The 22744-nt window shown below is 40.2% G+C and overlaps 1 long non-coding RNA gene and 1 pseudogene across 3 annotated transcripts in view; both read right to left on the reverse strand.

The window, feature by feature from the left end:
• LOC101030116 (uncharacterized) overlaps nucleotides 1-22744 on the reverse strand; it is a 215409-nt gene that overhangs the window by 134787 nt on the left and 57878 nt on the right. The window lies entirely within an intron of this gene.
• On the reverse strand, nucleotides 343-13422 carry LOC141579945 (uncharacterized; annotated as a pseudogene).

Consider the following 22744-nt stretch of genomic DNA (forward strand, 5'->3'; position numbering starts at 1 on the left):
AAGTCATGCAGAAATTACAATACTGCATGCTCCAGAAAGAAAAGCCAAAATGCCCTACCCAATCAACAACATTACATATACCTTCAGGAGAAAGTCCTTCCCTAAGAAAGTAATTTCAAAATATTGGAAGAAGCAACAGTTACACCAGATACACAAATGTCAACATAAAAAAGCAAGGAAATATGAAACCTCACGAGGAACATAATTATTCTGCAACATATCCCAATCAAAAAGAAATGTATAGGCCAGGCTTGGGGCTCATGCCTCATGATCACTTGAGGTCAGAAGTCTGAGACCAGCCTGGCCAACATGGTGAAACTCCATCTCTACTAAAAAAAAAAAAAAAAAAAAAAAAAAAAAAAAAAAAAGTAGCTGGGCATGGTTCCAGGTGCCTGTAATCCCAGCTACCTGGGAGGCAGAGGAAGGAAGAATTGCTTGAACCCAGGAGGGAGAGGTTGCCATGAGATGAGATCACACCACTGCACTCCAGCCTGGGCAATAGAGTAACATTGCAAAAATAAATAAATTTATACAATTCCGAATAAAGAATTCAAAATACTGATTTCAAAGAAGCTTATTTAGATACAAGAGAATTCTTGGAGAAGTCAGATAAACGGTTCAGAATATGAATCAGAAATTTACTAAAGACATAGACATTTTTAAAAAGAACCAAACAGAAATTCTAAAAGTGAATAATTCATTGAATAAAATACAGAACACATTTTAAAACTTCATCAATTGACTAGATTGAGCAAAATAAAGAATATCAAAAATTGAAGACAGGTATTTTGAAATAATCCAGTTAGATAAAAATGAAGAAAATTAAAATAATGAGTAAAGCTTATGTGACATTTGGGACATGTAAAGAGATCAAATCTACAAATTACTGATATCCCCAAAGGCAAATAAAAAATGAAAGAAATAGAAAATCTAGCAAGATAATAGATGACAACTTCCCAAGTCTAGCAAGAGTTTTAGACATTCAGATACAGAAAATTCAGCAATCCCAGGATGATACAATACAAAAAATTCTTCTCCATGGCACAGTATAGTCAGACTGCCTAATGTCAAAGATAAAGAGCAAATTCTAAAAACAGCAAACGTATCTAGTCACCTATAAAGAAAACTCCATCAGACCAATAGTGGATTTGTCACCAGAAACCTTAAAGGCCAGAAGAGAATGGGAAGATACATTCAAAGTGAAAAAACAACAACAACAAACAAACAAACAAAAAAACTGCTAGCCAAGAATATTACATCCAGCAAAATTATCCTTCATAAGTAAAGAAGAAATAAAGTCTTTCCCAGACAAGCAAATGCTGAGGGAATTCATTACCACTAGACCAGCTATACAAGAAATGCTCAAGGCCACCCTAAACCTGGAAGCAAAAGAATGTCATCCACCACCATGAATACACATCAAACTGTAAAACTCACTGGCAAAGCAATCACACGATGGAGGAGGAGAAAGGATTCAAATGGTACCACTAAAGAAACCCACCAAACCACAATGACACACAATAAGAAGAAAAAAAATGAACAAAGAATATACTGAAAACCAGAAAACAATTAGCAATGTGACAAGAACAAAGCCTTACATATCAATAATAACCTTGAATATAAATGGATTCAATTCTCCACTTAAAAGATAAAGAATGCTTGAATTGATATTTTTTAAGTGATTCAGCTATATGCTGCTTTTGAGGAATTCATCTTACCATCTTACCATAGACTGAAAGTAAAGGGATGAAAGAAAATATTCCATGCAAATGGAAACCAAAAGTGGGTAGGCGTCCGCCATTACTGAGGCAGTCCACCACTACCAAGGCAGTCCTCCATTACTGAGGCAGTGCACCATTATCAAGGCAATACGCCATTACTGAAGCAGTCCGCCATTACTGAGGCAATCCGCCATTACCAAGGCAGTCCACCATTACAGAGACAGTCTGTCATTACTGAGGCATTTCTAATTATACCTCTATAAACAAAACTGCAAGGAAGTTGACATAGCAGCCGGGCAGAGCCCATGGCAGCTCAGCAATGCCTCTGCTGGAAGACTGTGACTAGGCTACCTCCTTGCTGGGAGGAACCCCCACCTTGTCTAAGACACCAGGCCAATGAAAGGAGTTCATTAGAACTTCCACTGGAGTAACTGACTCCTAGTTTCTTCCCATGCCTGTGAAATTTAAACACAAACCATTAAATCTCCCAGATGGAGAAAGATGGGAGGGGGGCATGGTGCTAGGAAGTTCTTGCCCTCAAAACTACGTCCCTTGTTGATCTGAAAAGAGAACACATTCCCTGGGGAGGCTAAGGTAAGGCAGTAGGATTACCTGAGCCCAGGAGTTCAAGACCAGTCTGGGCAATATAGGGAAACGCCATCTCTACAAAATAACAAAAATTAATCAGGCATGGTGGCATGCACCTATAGTCACAGACATTCAGGAGGCTGATGTGGAAGTACCACTTGAGCCCAGGAGGCTGAGGTTGCAGTAAGCTAAGATCACACCACTGCACTCTAGCCTGGGTAAGAGAAGGAGATCCTATCTCAAACAAATACAAAAAACAAAAAGAGATATAGACCAATGGAACAGAACAGAGGCCTCAGAGGCAACGCCACACATCTACAACCATCTGATCTTTGACAAACCTGACAAAAACAAGCAATGGGGAAAGGATTCCCTGTTGAATAAATGATGTTGGGAAAACTGGCTAGCCATGTGCAGAGAAAGCAGAAGCTGGACCCCTTCCTGACACCTTACACTAAAATTAACTCCAGATGCGTTAAAGACTTAAACAGAAGACCTAACACTATAAAAACCCTAGAAGAAAACCTAGGCAAAACCATTCAGGATGTAGGCATAGGCAAGGACTTCATGACTAAAACACCAAAAGCAATGGCAACAAAAGCCAAAATAGACATGGAATCTAATTGAACTCCAGAGCTTCTGCACAGCAAAAGAAACAACCGTTAGAGGAACTGGCAACCAAGAGAATGGGAAAAAAATTTTTGCAATCTACCCATCTGACAAAGGGCTAATATCCAGAATCTACAAAGATCTAAAACAGATTTACAAGAAAAAAACAAACCCATTCAAAAGTGGGCAAAGGATAGGAACAGACACTTTTCAAAAGAAGACATACATGAGGACAAGAAACAGGAAAAAATGCTCATCATCATTGGCCATTAGAGAAATTCAAATCAAAACCACATTGAGATACCATCCCATGCCAGTTAGAATGGCAGTCATTAAAAAATCTGGAGACAACAGATGCTGGAGAGGATGTGGAGAAACAGGAACACTTTCACACTGTTGATGGGAGTGTAAATTAGTTCAACCATTGTGGAAGACAGTGTGGTGATTCCTCAAGGACCTAGAAAGAAAAATTCCATTTGACCCAGCAATCCCATTACTGGACATACATATCCAAAGGATTATAAATCATTCTATTATAAAGACACAGGCACACCAATGTTCATTGTGGCACTGTTTACAATAACAAAGACCTGGAACCAACCAAAATGCCCATTGATGATAGGCTGGACAGAAAAAATCTGGCACATATACACCATGGAATACTATGCGACCATAAAAAACGATGTGTTTGTGTCCTTTGTAGGAACATGGATGAACCTGGAAATCATCATTCTCAGCAAACTGACACAAGAACAGAAAATCAAATACCACATGTTCTCACTCATAGGCGGGTTTTGAACAATGAGAACACTTGGACACAGGGAGGGAAGCATCACACACTGGGATCTGTTGGGGGGAGCTAGGGAAGGGACAGCAGGGGGTAGGGGGTTGAGGAGGGATAACATGGGGAGAGATGCCAGATATAGGTGATGGGGATTGAGGCAGCAATCCACATTGCCATGCATGTACCTATGCAACAATGCTGCATGTTCTTCAAGTGTACCCCAGAACCTAAAGTGCAATTATGTATACATATATACACATATGTATACATGTATATAAATATGTATGTATATATTATGTATATATGTATATGTGTGTGTGTATATATATATACACATATATATGTATATATATATATATATATATATATATATATACATATATATATATATATAGAGAGAGAGAGAGAGAGGGAGAGAGGGAGAGAGAGAAACAAAAAATAATGGATGTTGGTGAGGATGTGGGGAAAACGGAAGTTTGTGTACTCTGTTGCTGGGAATGTAAACTGGTGCAGCCACTCTGAAAAACAGTATGGAGATTTCTCAAAAAGCTAAAAACAGAATTCCATCCAGCAGCCCCACTACTATCTACCCAAAAGAAACCAATAGTTCCAAGGAATGCAAAGCATTTGCATTTTTGTTGCAGCACTATTCACAGTAGCAAATATATGAAACAAACCTAAATATCCACCAATGGATAAACAGGTAAAGAAAATGTGGTAAATATACATAATGGAATACAATTTGGTGATAAAAATATGAAATCATATCGTTTGCAGCAACACAAATGGTCATTATATTAAGTAAAATAAGCCTGGCACAAAAAGATAAATGTTGTATGTTCTTACTTACATGTGGAAGCTAATAAATTTGATCACATGGAGGCAGACTGTAAAAATGGATCATGGAGATTGGGAAGGGAGGTTGGGGGAGGGAGACAGATGAAGAGAAACAGATTAAGGGTACAAACATGCAGTTAAATAGAAAAGATAAATCAATGTTTGACACCACAGTAGGGTTACTATAGTTAACAAACAATGCATTGTACTCAGGTGATGGGCATCCTAAACACCCTGATTTGATAACTATGCATTACATAACATGTAACAAAATTTCACCTGTACCCCAAAAATGTGTTTTAAAAAATTAAAAAGAGGAAGACAGGGGAACTAAATAGAGGAATCTTACATAAGAGAAAGGCAAAAAGAATTCCCAAATTGCAAGGTGAAAGAAATATTAGGATTACAGCTGTGAAGCAGCTCTAAAGAGCAGAGGTCAAAGAATAGATAGATGTCATGATTTTAAAACTAATAACAAACTTGCTTAAATAATTAATGTGTCAGAACATAGTGAGAAGAGAAGATTTACACTGTGGGGGATCAGGAGAGAATTAATGATAATTTAAAAGTGAAAAAGAGGTGCTTAGAATCAATACACTGAAGAAAAATTTTGCACTGAATGGCAAGAAAACTCACTCAAGACTACTGCAATAGAGGAGACAGATTGAACTCAATTCTAAATACAACAGGCATATCAGCCTAGGTGACAGACTGAGACCTTATCTCAAAAATAAATAAATAAATAAATAAATAAATAAATAAATAAATAAATACAACAGGGATAAGTGAAATATATACCCAAGGGGCATGATGAGGGAGTCATTAGATAGAAACATAGTAAGAGGGGGCCAGGCATGGTGGCTCACATCTGTAATCTCAGCACTTTGCGGGCTGAGGCAGGTGGATCACCTGAGGTCAGGAGTTCAAGACCAGCCTGACCAAGAAGGTGAAACTTTGTCTCTACTAAAAATACAAATATTAGTAGAGCCGTGGTGGCAGGCACCTGTAATCCCAGCTACCTGGGAGGGTGAGACAGTAGAAGTTCTTGAACCTGGGAGGTGGAGGTTACAGTGAGCCAAGATCATGCCACTGCACTCCAGCCTGGACAATGGAGCAAGACTCCATCTCAAAATAAATAAATAAATAAATAAAAATACTAAGAGGGCCTTGGTTAAGTATCAAGGATATTGGGAGAGAGGAATTTGATTAGACATCAAGGGTAGGGAGGAGAACCTGATTAGATATCAAAGGTGGTAGGATTCTCTATAAACTGGCTAGGCAGCATCCTTTGCTAAAACTAGACATGGCAAGCCAACGATGGGGCCAAAGATAAAGGCTAGGGAAAAGGAGGGCTCAGAGGAGCCTGACTACATTTGGTCAATAAAGGAGTCTTTGTCAAATGAAATATGGCCCCTTCCTTCCTTCCTTCCTTCCTTCCTTCCTTCCTTCCTTCCTTCCTTCCTTCCTCCTTCCCTCCCTCCCTCTCTCCCTCCCTCCCTTCTTTCTTTTGTTCATTCATTCTTTCTTTTGTTCTTTCTTTCTTGTCTGTCATCCAGGCTGGAGTGCAATGGTGCCATCATAGCTCATTGCAACCTTGAACTCCTAGGCTCAAGAGATCTTCCCACCTCAGCCTCCCAAGGATGTGGGACTACAGGCACGTGCTGCCATGCCTGGCTAATTTTTTTTTATTTTTGGTTTTTCTGGAGATGAGAGCGTGCTCTGTTGCCCAGGAAGGTCTTGAACTCCTGTCCTCAAGTGTTCCCCCCACCTTGGCCTCCCTAAATGTTGGGATTACAGGTATGAGCCACAACGCATGGGCTATCCTTTAAAGACAAACGCAAAATGCTTGTTTTGTTATTTTTAATACATTTTCCCAGATGATTTCTGTAAACCAAAAATAAAATTCTATGGCCCCACTCTTGGCCAGGGAACTCCAAAGTTAGCCTGAAAGACTGGTTCAGGCCATAATGGCAGATTGGACATGACTTATTATGCCCTCCTCCCTTTTGGAATTCAGGAAAAGCTGACCAGCATTTAACATCAACACAAACCCTAAGTCTGATAAGAAACATTTGCCATCTATTCTCTTTTGAAACTTGCTACGTGGAGGCTTCAACCTCATACTGAAACCCTGGACTCCATAACCCCTTATCACAACCCAGACATTGTTTTCTACTGATAATAACTCTTTCAACCAATTGCCAATCAGAAAATTTTTAAATCTACCTATGACCTGGAAGTCCCCACTTTAAGTTGTCCTGTCTTTCCATATTGAACTCCTATAAATCTTACATGTATTGATTGATGTATTATGTCTCCCTAAAATGTGTAAAAGCAAGCTGTATTCTGACCACCTTGGGCACATGTGGTCAGGACCTCCTAACGCTGTGTCATGGGTGTGTCCTTAACCTTGGCACAAAAAACTTTCTAAATTGATTGAGGCCTGTCTCAGATACCTTTGGGTTCACATTTCACACACAGAAATTATGAGAACAAATTTTTACAGAGGCTTAGAAGAAAGCACCATAAACTTTGCAAAATAAGTGCAGAAGAGGCAGATGATAGTAATATGACACTCCCCCCAATAATAACCCCCCCAAAAAATGGCTGGTGCACTGAAGTAAACTTTAATTCCCCTGTAGTTTTAACTAGGCTCAGCCATGAACGTGGGGAAGGCTGGCATTCATGCAATGACACTGGGGTTCTCTACTACATGTCTGGTCATCTTATCAGTCCCTTATATCTGCCCACAACCAGTTCCCAAAGAGAAAAAGCGGTGTTCGTTTGCCAGGAAAATTGGAGTTTAACTAAAAGTAAAGGGATCTATTTGAAAAGGTAAATGTATCTGCCTTTAAAAAATAAACGGATCTATCTTTACACCTGATAACAAAGAAACAAAATCTTAAATGGATAAAGCTTGTGTGATGAGACCAAATCAAATGAAGTAAGGAAGCTGAATTTTGTTTAACTTAAATGACAGAGAATAGACATGGCCTGAGTTACATTTAAAAAAAAAAAAATCACCCTGAATGCTGTGTAGAGGATGGGTTGTATGGGGCAAACATGAAAGCATGGATGCCAGTTAGATAATTACTGCAGCCAGTGATTTGGACTAAGAGGGTAAAGGTAAAGAATAAAAGGAATAAACAGATTTGAGATCCATTTTAGAGGGTGAACTGACTGGACTTGCTGATGGATGGACACGGGGTGACAGAAAAGAAAAAATCGAGAATGACTTCTAGGTTTTTAGCTTGAACAACTAAGTAGATATGCCATCTACTGAAATAATAAAGACAAGAACAGATTTGCGAGGGGAATCAAGAATTCTGGTTTCAAATGATTATTAATCATCAAATTTCATATCGAGGAGGTTGGATATATAAGTTTAGATCTTGGTGGGGCTAGTGAAATAAATTTGGAAATTATCATAATTCTGGTGGTTTATAAAGAGAAGAAATGAGATTCCCTAGAATGAGGATAAAGACAGAAAACAGAGAAACCAAAATCAAGCCTATAGAATACTCAAAAATTTAGGAGTTGAGCAAAGAAAACCCAAAAGGAGTGAAACAAAAGCTAATGACATGGGGAAAAAATCCGAAGAACATGGTATCAGGGAAGCCAAGTGTCTTTTAACAGTGGAAGAGTGGTTAAGCACATGCCAATTGGTCAGTAAGATGAAATCACAAAGAATGTTAGTCATCGTGTTTGACTAGCTGGTGTCACTATAAATCTTGGTGAAAATGAAAACTATAGTAAAGTGGATTAGGGAGGAATGGAATGTGAGGGGTTAGAATAGGATGTAAAGAAATTGGTGGAGATAGTATAAGGAGTTCTTTGAAAAAAAGCATCTAACTCCCACTCTTTTTCAGAGAGAAAGAGACAGAGAGAGAGAGAGCACACAGGAAGGGGGCTAAACTTGCTTGCATAACAGTCCCGCTCTTTCAGTAACGCTAATCCATTCATGAGGGCAGAGGCTTGTGATCCAATCACCTCTTATATGCCCCACCTGTCAACACTGTTGTATTGAGTATTAAGTTTCCAACACATAAACTTTGGAGGACACATTCGAACCGTAGCAGGGAGTTATAAGCACTTCCTCATGGAGACTGCCAATCTCTCAGAAAAGCTGTGTGAACAGCTTGTGACAGCTGCCCGAACGGCTGTTCCACAGGCTGTGGACAGGTGAGTGAGCGGTGATGCAGGGTTTGGGTGTTCTCTCTCTTTCTCTCTTCTTGTGAAGGGAGGAATGGGGAAATGAGACAACCCCAAATCCACAGTGGTCTTACAATTTGCCAAGACACAGGGTCCTAATTCTCCTGGCAATGACAAATATCGAAAACCAAGATCAAAAGTCTCCAGTAACAAAGAAAGAAAATGTTTGGCCCCACCCTCGAAGGGCAGGAGTGCTGAGGGAAAGCAGGGCTCTCATTCTGAGTGAGTTGAGCGCCAAAAGCTTTATGTCTAGTCTTGAGACATCAGCTGGCCCTTAGTGGGGAGGAAGAAAAACACTGTGATGTTATTCAATAGTACCTCCAGACCAGCCCCTGGAGAAATTATTCCAAGTTCCTCAAACAGTGGAGCCAGTAAAATTGAAAGAGTAAGACTACCTCTTGGGGGCCTAAAATATCTGTGGCCACTATGCGAAAATATCAGGTTGGACCACCCAAGATTTTCAGAGTGGTATTCATTTTTATTGAGAGGATGGCTTCTTCAACCAGGAGCAGGCCACAGGCTAGAGCGGTGGCGATGGAGAGCAGAGAGGTGGTCCCCAGAGCAGCAGTCTTGAGAGGGGATGGGCCAGTGAGCCGCCTGAAAACAGAACACACAACAGCAGAAAAGCTACAACAGCTGCAGAGGACCATGTGGAAAGGGAGATGCCTCAATGGTTTAGAATTCTATAATAAAACAGTGGTGGTTTGGAAGAAACCCCAAGACAACTGCTATGAAACCTGTGAAGCATAATTTAGGCACCCCAAACATGCCTCTGTCCTGAGGCTCTTGTTGCTGCCTGGAACATTCCTCCTGGGCTGAAGTAGGACCAACTTCTTATTATTCAGGTATGAGCTAAAATGTATGTCAGGGCAGAGGTCATCCCTATTTAAAGATCTCCCTGTGATAGTCTAATGCAGCCCGCTGTGTTTTTCCTTGAGAGTACTGCATTTCACTGATTCTGATATACACTTTTTTTTTTTACATTTTAACATCTCTGAAGTTGGGATGAGTCTTATAATCAATACCACATCATAGTTTAATTGGCCACAGTTTTTCTAAGTGATTTTTTAAAATATGTATTTTATAACCTGTGTGATTTCTATTCAAGAAAATAGGGTTTTCATCACACTCAGTGAGTGTCGTTTGTATGTTTAGTGATTGTCTAAACTCTATAAAAACTGTAGGCTTCTTTAAAGCAAGCACCAGAATGTAGTACAACGCCTGGTGTGTCATATGTATTCAGTAATGATTAATCAAATGACTGGATTCATTAAGTTTATTTATTAATTTAAAAATTTTTGAGACAGGGTCCTACTATGTTGCTCAAGCTTATCTCGAACTCCTGGGCTCAAGTGATCCTCCCACCTTGGCCTCCCAAAGTGCTGGGATTATAGGCATGAGCACAGAGCCCGGCCTGAATTCATAACCTTAGGGTTGTATAGATCTCAGCTGAAAAATGCTGTACACAATACTATGTATCATCAGGTAACTTAAGCTTTTTGGACAAAATTAAATAGATAGTCTTTCTGTCAGAATCACATGTACCCAATATCTTACCTCAAAGTACTGGTATTTTTATTTTTTGGGTTTTTGTTTTGTTTTGTTTTTTGAAACAGAGTCTCGCTCTGTTGCCCAGGCTGGAGTGCAGTGGTACAACCTTGGCTCACTGCAACCTCTGCCTCCAGGGTTCAAGCGATTCTCCTGCCTCAGCCTCCCAAGTAGCTGGGACCACAGGTGCACATCACCACAGTAGCTGTGGTTTTTTTTGTATTTTTAGTAGAGATGGGGGTTTCATCACGTTGGCCAGACTGGTCTCAAACTCTTGACCTCAAGTGATCTGCCTGCCTCAGCCTCCCAAAGTGCTGGGATTACAGGCATGAACCACCACACCCAGCCTCAAAGTACTAGTTATAAGCAGAAATTTCCACACAAGTAGAGATCTTAAAACAAAGAACACTTATATCTGTCTAAGCACAACAAATTTTTTGTATTAGACATTTCTCAGAAAACTACTTTTAAAGGGGAGATATTAATAGAAACTATGAGGCATCTCTCAGCGTAATGCCTGGGTGCTTTGACAAGTATGCTATTTTTGAACATGGAAAAAAACTCATTGTCATATATTATGACCAGTTTCTCCTGCTTAATACTATAGTTAACTCTAATCCTATGTTTATAACCTCTTAATCTATTTCCATGGAGGAAATAGATTTCGCCTTATCTATTCACTTGGTACTAACTCAAATAAGTAGAAAAACCAGGGGATTTAATTGCTAAAATAATTTAGCAATTAGCAAATATTTCAAGAAATGCCAGTTAGAAACATAGAAAACATAAATGGATTTCAATGCATGGTTGATCTTTTTGAAAATTTTCCTCTGAATGAATGAACGCCCTTCTTTAACACTGATGCAAGGCTCTGGATAAATCTCATTATTATGAAAGTCCCCAATAGTGAGAATTTAAATATAAATTTATGCAAAATGAGAAAAATGGGTCACTCTGCCACTGCCTTATTCCTGGAATTTTTTAGCAAAATAGAGCTGAGAATAAAAATCATCTCAATTTCACAATACACCATGTCTCCCTGGTAACATTCAGATAATGGTTCTGAAGCTGTTTGGTGTGATAGAAGAAATGCATTTTGAGCTTGGGCAGATCACACTGCTCGGGACCTCTGTTTCTGCTTTTGCAAGTCTGACTTGTCAAGGGCCCCTCCCATCTCCTCAGAGAAACCTTCCATACATCCCTGGTCAAAATCAGTGTCTCCTTCCTCTTCTGGGCCCACCTAACATTTAGTTTCTACTTCTTGTGTAGCAATTATGCAGTCAGCCCTGTAGTACAAATGAGTGTGTGTGCATTTGTCTACCTCAGAAGGCTCTGAACTCCTGGAGCATCAGGACTGATTTTATTCAGTCTTGGGTCTTGCACACGGAAGGTGACTCATATTTTGCCATATCAAATTGAATTGCTTTATAAGATTAACTTTGGCTTATGCAGTTTATGCTCCCTAAGGTTTTGTTTTTATGTACTAGTATTGCAGATTTGAAAAAAAAAAAATCCAGCTCATCTGAAACCCTCATGGGTCTTTTGTGTGACATAGAATGAGGAGCTGAGCTGAGCCCAACCTCAGTTAAGAGAATGCCTCCAGCAGTTCAGACCAAGCTCATGTCCTTAGGTAAGACTGGCAGGGGCTTCGCTGGGCCCTGGGAGGAGACAGGAGTCCTATGAGATGAGAAAATTATTCCCTTAGGTTCTGAGAGAAAATGGCAACGCTCTATTTGTGGACTATACAGCCATTAGAGACCCATATTTATATAGTCTAATCCTGGGTCAAATACTCATTTTCTAGGTAATGATGGACAAGTCCATTAAGCCTTCTGATCACCAGCTTCTTGAACGCTAAAGTGGGAAATCTAAGATTAAGATGTCCTACAGCATGGACTGTTATGAAAACTAATAAAGACAAAGCATTTTCAAGTGTTCTGAAGCACTCAGTGCTGAGTACAATGAAAATAATGCAGCCAGAGGCCTCGAGCCTGTGCCAGATGGAACCAGCCTTGGCCACTCTTTCCCATACTGCTCCCAGCTGACAGAGGTTTGGCTGGAGATTCTGCCAGAATATGTGCATCAGTATTACCCCAGGAGCTGCAGGGCACACACCAGTGTGTGCTGAGCAAGCCCCAAGAAAGATGGAACCCACACGGGGGCACTGCTAATGCCGTTCTAGAAAACAAGCCCAGGGATTTTCCCAGCTCTACACATTGCTTTGTGTTTATCAGTGCTTTGACCAGCAGCTATTCCTTTGTGACAGACATGAAACTTTTTTTTTTTTTTTTGAGATGGAGTTTTGCTCTTGTTACCCAGGCTGGAGTGCAATGGCGCCATCTCAGCTCACCGCAACCTCCACCTCCCGGGTTCAGGCAATTCTCCTGCCTCAGCCTCCTGAGTAGCTGGGATTATAGGCACACGCCACCATGCCCAGCTAATTTTTTTTGTATTTTTAGTTGAGACGGGGTTTCACCATGTTGACCAGGTTGGTCTCGATCTCTCGACCTTGTGATCCACCCACCTCGGCCTCCCAAAGTGCTAGGATTACAGGCTTAAGCCACCGCGCCCAGCCATGAAACTCTTTTTAAAAAAAAAATCATCTTTTTAATTTTAGCAAGTTTTATTTAGGGAACCTGGCTGCAGGCAGGATTTCAGTCTTATATCTGTGTAAAGCCTGAACTGTTGGCCAGTTGAAATATTTCCTTGGAAAAACCAAGGTGTTTGATGTTGCTTAGCCACACCAATTGATTGGACTTCTCACTTCCTAACCAGTTGCCTTGGTGTTGCTTAGATGAAGCCCAGATTAATTTTTTTTCTCAGTCACTTTTTATAAAATCTGAAATCTGAAAGTGCAGCCCTAACCAGCTCACAAAATGGTCGGTTGTTCTTGACCTCATTAACAAAGGACTGTCCTTCCAACTCACACCAACCTGGGGGAGGAAATAAACCAGACAGCCCAAATGACGACAGAGTGGGGTGAAATAACCCCTCCCTGGGACAATGCCTTTTCCTGTTTCTGGAGGCTCCTCCTATTCCCACACTGGTTTCTGCATCCGTTACTTGGCCAGGATCCTCTTTCACATCAAAGTGTCCCTCCTTGGGCTTCACAAGTAGGGGCATAACCTTAGTTTCTACAGGAAGGCATTTTCATCCCAAAGGAAAGGGAAAAACCATGTGTTTGGTTGCTATACAATTACAAGCCACTTTCCTTGTTTTTTATTTTACAGTCATACACAAGGAAAGTATAGACAGGCTTTTAGCTACGATGGGCCAAACATTTGGTTCCTGGACTTCTACAGTTTGAGCTGGAAGCATTAAAATAATTAAACTGCAGCCATTCAGTCTTCATTAATAATATTAAATGCCTGAGTCAGGAAAAGTTTTAGGAGAGGATACGATTTTCTTTTTTACTTCAAAAACACATGCAAGGGCATAATCTGGACAGATATTTAAGGCAGAGAGGTTGAAGAATGCCATGCATTCCATCTCAGACTAAGCTATGGGGACTCTTCTTGGGAGGTCTGGATTTAAATCCAGTTTTGAATGGCTGAATGTAATCAGTGATGGTAGGGCCCTAAAGCTTTCCCAAAGCTGTCACTTTGTGTCATTATCAAAAGCAGTTATTTGGTACCTAATATGTCTGTGCATGGCAGATGTTTAAATAGGAATGTCCCTGCCTTTCTGGGGCCTCTGATCTAAAATGGTGCAGATACTCTTGGAAATGGGGTAAATAGCAGAACCTTGAGTGGAAGAGAGCATGTCCAGTAGTATTTTTTTAGTGTGTAATTAGGGTGGGGGGGACTAGAAAGTTTTAACTGGTGGAGAATACAATTCATCATCATTAGAATGGGACCCTTTAGAAGAGTATCACATTTTGGGGGTGGGAGCTGTTGATCAAAAGATAGCATGATTTTCAGCTGAGCATGGTGGCTCACACCTGGAATCCCAGCATTTTGGGAGACTGAGGCAGGTGGATCACTTGAGGTCAGGAGTTTGAGACCAGCCTGGCTACCACGGTGAAACCCTGTTTCTTTTTAAATTTATTTTATTTATTTATTTTGAGACAGAGTCTTGCTCTGTTGCCCAGGCTGGAGTGCAGTGGTGTGATCTCAGCTCACTGTGACCTCTGCTTCCTAGGTTCAAGAATCCTCCTACCTCAGCCTCCCCAGTAGCTGGGATTACAGGAACCTGCCACCACACCAGCAAATTTTTAAATTTTTAGTAGAGACAGGGTTTCACCATGTTGTCCAGACTGGTCTCGAACTCCTGAGCTCAGGCAAATGCCCACCTCAGCCTCCCAAAGCGCTAGGATTACAGGTGTGAGCCACTACACCCTGACTGAAATCCTGTTTCTACTAAAAACAAAAAAGTTAGCTGAGTGTGGTGGTACATGCATATCTGTAATCCCAGCTACTGGGGAGGCTGAAGCAGAAGAATTGCTTGAACCTGGGAAGCGGAGGTTGCAGTGAGCCAAGATCATGCCACTGCATTCCACCTTGGGTGACAGAGCACAACTCTTTTTCTCAAAAAAAAAAAAAAAAAAAAAAAAAATAGCATAAGTTTCAAAAATTTAAGAAATACTATTCTAAAAGTATTTATTCATCATTTGCTCATTCAGAATTTACCAACTGCTTCCTGGATGCCCCAATGTGTAGCTGGCACCATAAAAGATATAAAAAAAGTAGACTCATCTGGCCATTGACAAACTCGTATACTCCGGAGTCCATGATGGCACAACGCTGAAGCAATGAGGTAGGAGTGAATTATCCCAATCCAGACCAACACAATTGGTAATTTGGAAGCAGAGTTAGAATCTGTGTGAATCTCAATCACTTTGGGATAGATCAGGATATAGATTTAGAAACAAATAAGCACAATTCCTAACTGACCCTAAATAACCTCAAAGCAAGCCTTCCGTGTTCTTTTATCCTTCACATGCTCTCACTGAGGTAGAAAAATTAAGCTTTGTGTAGTTGAATTATAAATTTATTTTAACAATTAAGAAAATGTGCCTTTACCAGAAGTAAATACCGTAAGTATTACTCTCGGGTTAGAGAAAAGGAACATTGAAAATGAATCAGATCTTCCATGAGGGCCATGTAATCATACTATTATGATGATGAAAAATAAAAAGGAAGAGAAAAAGGAGTGCAAGGTAGAAAAGACCAGATTTCAGTATGTTAACGGCTGTCTTGTCTCTCAGAAACCTATCTGGTAACCTGAATGACACTGATTCCTACACCTACAGACAGGCAAGAGGAAATGAAACCGCATTGGTGAAGCATTCCTTTTTTTTTTTTGTTTTGCTTTTTTGTTTGTTTTTTTTTAGATGAAGTGTTGCTCTGTAGCCCAGGCTGGAGTGCAGTGGCACAATCTCAGCTTACTGCAACCTCCACACCCCCCAACCCCGGGTTCAAGTGATTCTCCTGCCTCACCTCCCAAGTGGCTGGAATTACAGGAATGTGCGACCATGCCTGGCTAATTTTTTTGTATTTTTAATAGAGATAAGGTTTTACCATGTTGGCCAGGCTGGTCACAAACTCCTGACCTCAAGTGATCCGCCCAGCTTGGCATCCCAAAGTGCTGGGATTACAGGCATGAGCCATCGCGCACAACGGTGAAGCATTCCGCATGCTCTATGTGCTTGAATACCGTTATCTTATTTGATCCTGACAATAGCTTGCCAAGATGGTGTTAACAACTCTTATTTTATAGATGAAGAAACTGAAGTTCAATGAGTTAAAGTAATTTGCCTAAAGTCATACAGCTAGTAAGTAGCAGAGCCAGGAGTTAAATACAGGGCTGTCTGATGTCGAGGCTTGCGAATTTTCTCATAAACTCCCTACATTTGATGCTGAAAACTCCAGAGAAAAATGTATGTATCGAAGGCCCTGGTCGAGGACAGGACAAATATTCCTTCTAAAATCTCTACCTGTTCAACCTCCCCAGAGATACTTCAGACTACTCTTTAAATATAGTCTTCCCATTTCCCTGACCCACCTAAACTGTTCACTCTTTCTTTAATATTGTTATGACAGAACTAATGGTTTATGTTGGAAATGAATTGTATATTGTTATTTGAAGAGCATATGAGAGAAAATGCTATGTAAATCCTAACAAGTGATAAATAAAACTTTATACACATATATACTTACATGTATATAAAATATTACAAAATAAAATAATATTTAAAGAGATGTGCATTTATTTTTGTCATTCTGATGCAAACCTATACTGTATTCTGACTATTTATAAAGTTATTTCCTTACATGTTTTCTTTTTTTTTTTTTTTTTTTTCCATCCTGTCATTCTTATTCCCCCGGTAATCTCTATATATCTGAGGAAGAGGAAGCAAGAAGTTGTTCCACCTGTGTTTACTAATTATAGTGTTAGTCCTTTGTATATAATGTTTGCACTTTGTTAGAATGCTGATTATCTCTCAAGCAGCTAACCCTACTCAGACCTGACAACAATTTAAATTCAAATATCTTCATGGCAGGCAATTTTATTAGTGTTTTATATGGCACACCAGAGAAGTGAGCTGGTTTGTGGTTTTTTTTCCTTTCCAATTTTGGTAGAAGATTGTGCTTTAGAAAAGTGTGTTCAGTTGGCCTATACCATTTGAAAACTTTATTGACTTGTTCAACCCATATGCCACGAGCCTGAACCCAGGAGATACCAGCTCTAAGAAAAAGCAGTGTGTTCCATCTCTGTGGCTGATTCCATTTTCGGATTCTCTTTTGAGTCTGCCAATAAGTTCCAGGTGGAATGTGTTGGTTTTTGAGATGCAAGTTACCTGGTCACTGGGAGCAGAGGGAGACCACTTGTTTGAGCCTCTCGCAGTTGACAGATGGCAGTGACTTTGGTCACTGATGATATTGTCTGGATTCAATTCAGCTTAGATGAGAAAGAAACCATAATACCTTGTAAGAATTTCCTTTGCTCCACCCAGTCATTCTAGTAAAGAAAAGATTTGAAAAGCTAAGACTCCAATGCCACATGTACCACATTAACATCTGGAGGAGGACTTGAGGGAATCTCCCTGGAAACTGAAAAATAAAAGAATAAAACCCTCTAGATCGTGGGTGTCCAAATTTTTAGCTTCCCTAGGCCACACTGGAAGAACAAGATTGTCTTGGGCCACGCATAAGATACACTCATATTAATGATAGCTGGCGAGCTGAAAAAATTGCAAAAAAAATTCCCATGATGTGTTAAGAAAGTTTGCAAATTTAGGTTGTATTGGGCAGCATTCGAAGCCATCCTGGGCCACATGTGGCCCCTGGGCTGTGGGTTGGACGGGCTTATTCAAGGTAATTTTTGCTCCCTAACTCTGCAGGGCAGTAAGCCTCCCTCCTGTAAGGAGACCAGAGTTAAATGGGCGTGGGGTGAGGTGGAGCTCTTCATTTGTGAGAAGAGTCAACAATGGAATGGCTGGTTGGTTATACAAATTAAAACTGATTTGCGTTCATCTAAAGAAAAATGAGTAAATACAAGATGCCTATTATATACACAAATGTATTACAGAAAGACTGTAAATGCATGATAAAATGTTAACTAACATTCATAACTTTTTAAATAGAAAAACGTTTGGAAAAGCATTTCTAAATTCCAGGTTTAGGTTACTTGGGAAAAAACAATTTGAGATATCCTAAGTATCATATCTGGCTGGGTGTGGTGGCTCACACCTGTAATCCCAACACCTTGGGAGGGTGAGGCAGGCAGATCACCTAAGGTCAGGAGTTGGAGACCAGCCTGGCCAATATGGTGAAACCTCATCTCTACTAAAAATACAAAAATTAGCCAGGTGTGGTGGTGGGTGCCTGTAATTCTAGCTACTCAGAAGGCTGAGGCACAAGAATCACTTGAACCCAGGAAGCAGAGGTTGCAGTGAGCCAAGGTCGTACCACTCCATTCCAGCCTGGACAACAGAGTGAAATTTCATCTCAAAACAAAAAAAAGAAAGTATCATGTCTGAGCAGTGTACCATGGCCTATATGAAGGACAGTCAGACCAGCCAGAGTGCAATAGAACATTTGAAATTTGGTTTTCTTGAAGTTCTTCAATAAAAAACGAACATTAAGACACCTTTATGTCCTTTAGTCTTCCTTTTCAGAATTCCTTCTATTTGGAAAATAACTTTCATGCCAATATAGTGGAATTAACCAATTCCATAGGCTTTGGGGTCTTAAAGACCCAGATTCAAATACAATTTTGACCTTTGGTAAGTGACTTAACTTCTCCAAGCCACAGTTTCCTCACAGGTGGCATAGGGTACTTATTTTACAGACTTGTGAGAATTAAGTGAGATGATGTGTATAAATAGCATTTAATGCATTTGCCGTCAGATGGTAAGCACTCAGTAATTGTCTGATAGGAATATAATCACAGCTACCCCCTTTTCTATTGGTACTGCTTCCACTCGAGACCACCGTTCATATTACTAACATTCTAGCTGCTAATGTGTAGGTTTCATGAGCAACACAATAGATCACTTAGGAACATGAACTCAAAAGTCCCACTGCCCGAGCTCAATTCCTAGCTCCCTATTTACCGGCCCTTTGATCTAGGACATGTGATTATACTTCCTCTCTCTGATTCAGTCTGCTCACCTTTAAAACAGGAATGATAATGCCTAATTCCTAAAGTTACTGTGAGCACCAAATGAGTTAATACATTAAAGTACTTAAAACAATGCTCCCCTGTAGGAAACTCTCAATAGCTATTAGCCACTATTTTTTTTCTCGAGATGGAGTCTCACTCTGTTGCCCAGGCTGGAGTGCAGCGGCGGGATTTCGGCTCACTGCAACCTCCACCTCCAGGGTTCAAGCAATTCTCCTACCTCAGGTTCCTGAGTAGCTGGGATTATAAGTGCATGCCACCACACCTGCTAATTTTTGTATTTTTAGTAGAGATGGGGTTTCACCATGTTGGCCAGGCTGGTCTTAAACTCCTGACCTCATGATCTGCCTGCCTCAACCTCTTAAAGTGCTGGGATTACTGGTGTGACCCACCATGCCCAGCCTATTAGCCACTATTAATATCATTTTTCATGCCCCCCAATGCAATGGAGTCATAGTGTCATCAAGTTAAGATGCTGGTTGCAATGTCCATGAAGTCTGCTTTGGTCCTCACTGTATCCACAAACACCAAGCACATTATCTGACACTGAGAAGGGGCTCAATGAATCCTGGGTTTTCACCAACCTTCTGCAGACTATGAAGTGGCTTTCCAACAGCTCTCTCAGTCTGTGCTATCTCCCTTCAAGTCCATCTGAACTGGCAACCCAGGTCTGTCCCAATCCTCTCCCCTCTGCCTCTCCCATTAGATCTCCCATTGCTTTCCTATACATACTCCAACTCCAGCAAACACTGCTGATTTCATCCACCCAGCCAAGCATGGCAGGGGAGGCAGGCCTTGCTGCAGCCACAGAGGATCAGTCATGTTGTTCTCGTTCCTCTTGCCATTGACTAATGGAAGTATGGACACATAATAGAATTTTGACCAATGAGATGTGCGAGCAAGCCTTAGCAAGAGGAGAGAAGTATCAGAAAAAATTTTCCTTGGATACAGGATAAAGATAGGTAGAAACTAATGGTCTCTCTCCTCCCACTGGATATGGTGGCATTTCCGTGTGAGGCATGGAGTTGCTGCAGCACGAATGAGGGGAGCTAAGTCAAAGCACTGAGGATGACTGAGGATGCACTGATCTGCAGAATTCATCAACCCTGTGCATCCTAGTTAGAGAATTCACGTTATATGAGAATATGAATATATCTATACATACTTGACTTAGGCTTTTCTGTTATTTGCAACCCTAAGCAGCTAACAGATTGTTGGAAACGGATGCCTGGTGCCACAAAGAAAAATTAGCACTGAGACAAAGGATCTTTCAGCAATGCAATTTTTACTTCCTGGACTGCAGGAAGGGTACTCTCACTAGCCATCTTGCCATGAGAGTACAATTAACAAAGGAAAACAGATATATTTATTCCTTATGCATTTGGGGTTGACCTTACTGCTCTGTCTGATCTCAGTTATCTGGAGCCAGACCTCATAATCTAAACTAAAACCTGATTGGCTAATAATTTAAAATTTTTCTAAACACGTAAAAGCAATGGAGAGCTGGGATATGCCTGTGAGCACGTCCAGCACACGTATTTTGGTTAAAGTACAAGGACATAGAATGTACTACGTGCCTGTAAGCATCGCATGTCTAACAGCTACATAGGATAGGGCTAAACAAAATTATTAGCAAACTTATTCTTTAACAAGAAAGGAAACTTTGAAGAGGAACTTTTTTACTTCCCACACAGATATACAAGAAATCTTCGCTGGGTGCAGTGGTTCACACCTGTAATCCTAGCACTTTGGGAAGCTGAAGCAGGAATATTTCTTGAGCTCAGGAGTTCAAGACTAGCCTAGACAACATAGGGAGAGTCTGTTTCCATCAAAAATTTAAAAATTAACTGGGCATGGTGGTGCATGCCTGCAGGCCCATCTACTCAGGAGGGTGAGGTGGGAGGATTGAGCCTGAGACGTTGGGGCTGCAGTGAGCTAGGATTGTGCCGCTGCACTCCAGCCTGAGTGGCATAGTAAAATCCTTTCTCAAAAAAGAAAGAAATCCCCTTCATCCCTGTGCAAAGGCCAATATATAATACTTATCCCAATAAAATATGCATGTCACAAATATGTAGCTCACTAAGTTTTCACAAACTAAATATACTCATATAACCCAGCACTGAAATAAAAATTAAACGTCATTAATATCTGAACTAAAAAGTTAAAACTAAAGCCTTGTTTTACTTAAAAAGTTGGCAAAGATGAAAGGTTAATCTTTATCTTGACTTGGATGTAGAAGAGTGTATTCCCATATACTTCTGGTAAGAGTATAATTTGGCAACACATATAAAAATTTTAAACACACAAATAAAAAAAGGAAAAATTAAACATGCTTATCTTTTAATCTGAAAATTTGACTGCTAGGAATTTCTCTCAAGGAAGTAATCAAACGTGCAAAGAGGCATGAGAACCTTTACTGCTGGTGCTTCACAGCAAATATTTGAAAATAACCCTAGTTACCATCAATAGAAGATTAAATAAATTTTTCTTTAAAAAGATGAGATTTTTAGGAATTGACACAGAAAGCAGACCATGATATGCTCTTCAATAAAATGAGTATGTTGCAAAATAATAAGGGTAGTATGAACCCATCTGTAGTATGGAAGGATACACATTAACTGTTAACAGTGGTCATTTCTGGGGGATAAAAGCATGTAAGTACTTACTTTGTATACCATTGTAGTATGTTACTTTGGAGATCAATAGGCACGTGTTACTATTTTCATCACAAATCACATTGAAAGAACTGAGAACATATACTCTTCAGGTCCCTTGATAGATCCCCTATCCAACACACCAGTGTCTTCTCCACCCCCACTTCCCTGCCTGCCTTGCATGGGGCAGTGGCTCTCACCAAGTTGTCCATGAGCTTCTGGTAAGACACAGACATGGTCTAGGTAGGACATTGAATTTCCTTAGTAATCACAAAGAATTCACTGTAAAGACTAGAATCAATTATATTAATCGGAACTTTTATGTTCTTATATCTTACTGTGAGAGGAATTATTTTTGAATTTCTACAAGGATTCCAACTATATGACATTCCGGAAAAGGCAAAACTATGAAGACAGTAAAAATAACATGGGTTTCCAGGGAGTAGGGTGAGAGAGAGATGAACAGGAGGGGCATGGAGAATTTTTAGGGCAGTAAAACTATTCTATGTGATAATACAGTGATGGAAACATGTCATTATACATTTGAAAACCCATAAAATGTACAACACAAAGAGTGAAAGTTAATGGAATTATGAACTTTGGGTGATGCCTATATGTCAGTGTAGGTTGATTAACAGTAACAAATGTACCTCTATAGTGCAGGATGTTAATAGTGGGGGAAGCTATACATGTGTGGGGGCAGAGGGCATGCAAGAACTTTCCATTCTGTTTTGCCATGAAACTAAAACTGCTCTAAAAAATAGGATCTATTTTTTTTACGCCATGAATCTTAAAATTATATATATATATACATATACATATATATAATTGCACTTTAAGTTCTGGGGTACAAGTGCAGAACATGCAGGATTGTTGCATAGGTACCTACATGGCAATGTGGTTTGCTGCCTCCATCCCCCCATCACCTATATGTGGCATTTCTCCCCATGTTTTCCCTCACCAACCTTCCTATTCCCTGCTGTCACTCCCCTATTCCCCCGACAACAGACCCCAGTGTGTGATGCACACCTCCCTGTGTCCATGTGTTCTCATTGTTCAACACCTGCCTATGAGTGAGAACATGTGGTGTTTGATTTTCTGTTCTTGTGTCAGTTTGCTGAGAATGATGATTTCCAGATTCATCCATATCCCTACAAAGGACACAA

This window comes from Saimiri boliviensis, chromosome 3 (genome assembly GCF_048565385.1).
Source record: "Saimiri boliviensis isolate mSaiBol1 chromosome 3, mSaiBol1.pri, whole genome shotgun sequence".
Lineage (NCBI taxonomy): Eukaryota > Metazoa > Chordata > Mammalia > Primates > Cebidae > Saimiri > Saimiri boliviensis.